The 3,224-nt window shown below is 43.8% G+C and overlaps 1 non-coding gene across 1 annotated transcript; it reads left to right on the top strand.

The window, feature by feature from the left end:
• The first annotated feature begins 2,077 nt into the window (after positions 1-2,077).
• Positions 2,078-2,151, top strand: TRNAS-GGA (transfer RNA serine (anticodon GGA)). Its single transcript has one exon. It is a non-coding gene; the product is annotated as a tRNA-Ser (tRNA).
• The last annotated feature ends 1,073 nt before the right edge of the window (positions 2,152-3,224 follow it).

Here is a 3,224-nt window from a genome sequence, read left to right as displayed (position 1 = left end):
TCACGTCTTACGCGCCTACGCTTTTCTTCTTGAGCTGAAACCCTGGCAAATTTGTTTTTTAACTGCAGCCTCTTGTTTGCGTCCATACACGTCTTTGATAATGCACTCTTCATTCTTCTTTAATACAGTTGCGGGGCTGATATGACCCGGTTCTTTGCCTCTTATGTCCTCTAGATAATACTGCACCACCGGTACATGTATGCACTTAAGGCACTGCACTCAGAGACAGTATTGTAAGGCTCGCAATTTTATATACCTGGTTCATGCCTCCTTCTCATGCGTGGCCTGGTGTTTTCATTGCCTTTGAAGCTATCTTTAGAGACTTTTAGCCTTGCCTCAACGTATTGTAGTTATTTTTTGTTTTGTTAAGTTACATGGGAAGCAGGTAGTTGTTAATAAGTTCGTTTCAGTTCAGTTGACGATATCTGTGTTGAACGCAAGATAGTTTAGATAACTAGTAGCCCTAGACAAACTCGAAGAGGAGTTTTCACATTTAAAATAGATGAAAAATGAAAGACGTTAAATTTCATGTTCGAAAGCCTAATAGCCTTTATGTATATGCCCGCGAAAACCTTTCGCGGGCAGAAACAACACATGTTTCATCATGCCACATGTGCAATAGGAAGTTTCCAGAGTGCACAATGCAGATATAGCTAACCCATTTTGCGCTAGGGAACGCTATCGCCCCCGACTGATTTTTCCATAGGCGAACCAGATACTACGCCTAAGCACCAAGAGTGTGGTACGATGGTGGCTCTAGAAAGCCGTTGCAGACTAAGTTTAGTTCGAAGAAAAGGAAGGGAAGAGAAGCGAACGCAATGCAGAGAGAGCCGTCCCGACAGCTGCCACGCAGTGAACGGTGTATCATCTCAGCACCCATTCAGCGAGACCGACGTACCTAGTTCTCCGATGCGGAAGATGCGGTTACCATGGCAATTCTGTATTTGCCGTGGACGTGAGACTCCATCATAGAACATAACGCAAGATCAGTATTACCAGCCTCTCCTGTGCTTCCATTTATTCGTCTGCTCTTTATATTCGCTTTTTTTTTCGCGTTACTTTACGCAAGAGGCAGCCCTTTTACTCCCTATTCTATCTTTTCCGCTTTTCTCTCTTCCTGGCAACACGTTGACGCACTAGCTCGAAGTAACGTCGTTACCCGCGTTTCATATCTTCGTCACCTCCTATACCTGATCTCAAGCTTGGTTGCCGGCAAGGAGCTTCCACACTCGCTTCTTGAGCGCGTTCAAGAGATGATGAAATTGCCGACGCAAGCAAGGTGACATTTGATTCTGTGCGCCTAAGTTCGCTTGCTATGGCTTCTGCCAGGATCTAGCGTACCCGTTACCGCTCGGCTCGCTGTGAGCTGCCTTGCTTATCGTAGCTCTTCATTTTTAGTTCTTTTTATTCGTATCCCTTTTCCTGATTATTTTAGACGAAATCATGAACTATCAGCGAGACGCAGAAGAGCATAGAACTTCTGCCAGGAATGTTGCTGTTTGCACTGGCAACGACACCAGGAATACACTAATAGAGACCTATGCGTAGAAGTTTTTTTTTTTTTTTCAGTTACGTTCGTTGTATTTCAAACAAGTGCGCATAAGGATGAAGCTTGCATTTTATGACTCATGGTGACCAAAAGCAATAGCTTACTAGAGGTAAGCAGATTACCTTTTTCTGACAAGCAAATGTATTTTTCACTTACCTTTTGACGATTCGGAGACGCTGCTCCGTAGTCGAAGGGAAGCTAAATGGCAACGCCAAAAGTACAAAAAGCCAATATATCCTCTGCCGTTACTCTTGATCATACATGGGGTGGGGAATTCACTAATCATTTTTGCGCTTGGTGCATGCAACGAGCATTATTGACTTCTGGAAGGCATCAACTCTTTAAGGGAATCTTTTATTTCGGTTCCTTATCTCTACAAGTAAGGTTTCTAATAAGGGAGTAATTACTCGTTGCATCCACCCAAGCGCAGCCATACGGCTACAAAGGAAAGCTATATTTGACCAACACCATTCCCACTTCGAGTTATAGATCAATTCGCTCTCACCCTACCATCTGATCTGCTGACCGTCCTGGTTAGCTCAGTCGGTAGAGCGACTGCCCCGGAAAGGCGGTGGTGCCGGGTTCGATTCCCGGATCAGGACGAATTTCTCTTTAACTACGAAGTTTCTGAGAAAGCTGTATAGCTTTCCTTTGTAGTCGTATGGCTGCGCTTGGGTGGATGCAATGAGTATTTACTCCCTTATTACAAATCTACTCCACCTTGGGGGATTCCCCTAAATATTTGACCAAGTAAGGTTTCTTTTTAATATGCGACCTCTTTAACCTTGCGCACTCTGTAATATTATCCATCTACGACGATTGCCACCTTACTTTCTACCCTAGCCTTGCCTTCGAAATGGAGGTGCTTAATTTAACAGCCATTGATAATCTTTTTTTCACGTTTCCTGAGGTATACATCTTCGATCCTCCTTGATCGTGATACCGACTTGATGGCCCTGTGTTTCCAGATTCGCTCAGTTGTCATTTTGCCAGTTGTTCACTGCGCCTATAATTCCCTTTTAACAGCTTTGCAAGCATTACCATCATCTTTAGCTTAACTCTATCGTTGGCTTCCAAATTTCTGCCATATTGATGGTTTCTATACCGAATCAGACATTTCCCTGCATGCCCGATTTGTTCTGAATACTATACAAACTTTGAACAATACATGCTTTCCTACCTTGTTGCAATTCAGTCACCTCACTTTCCACTCTTCCAAACCCTCCTCCTCCAACGTGGTAGGATTAGTTAGCCTCTGACCAGCTGAACGACCAGTTGGCCTTGGTGACTCTGGCCCAGGACATTCTCTACACCTAATATTGCGTTAAATAAAGTTGTTTCATCCTCCTCCTCCTCCTGCCATATATTTCAGTGCTCGTGGGATACTCGTGTTAGGGCTATACATTTCTAGTCAAGGACACTGGAACACTGGTATTTCATATTTTAGTGTCCATGCCAATTGTACCTGATGCCGTTTGTGTCCTTTACTACTCTTTAATGGTCCACGTTACTGTGATTAGCGGCTTCAGCAAGATACACCGCTCATCATATACAGAACAGTACTACTGTCTTCAAATGTTGCGCCCTTCTGACCTTCCGAAAGCATTCACATTTCCTGGGGCTTTCTGTACGCAAAAAGAAAAAAAACGAAAAACAAAACGCTGTTCGCCTTTAT

The sequence above is a fragment of the Amblyomma maculatum genome, chromosome 9, assembly GCF_055883805.1.
Source record: "Amblyomma maculatum isolate TAMU_Amacu chromosome 9, ASM5588380v1, whole genome shotgun sequence".
Taxonomy (NCBI): domain Eukaryota; kingdom Metazoa; phylum Arthropoda; class Arachnida; order Ixodida; family Ixodidae; genus Amblyomma; species Amblyomma maculatum.
Note: the sequence above shows the minus strand (reverse complement) of the source record. Positions and strands in the feature narration are given on the sequence as shown.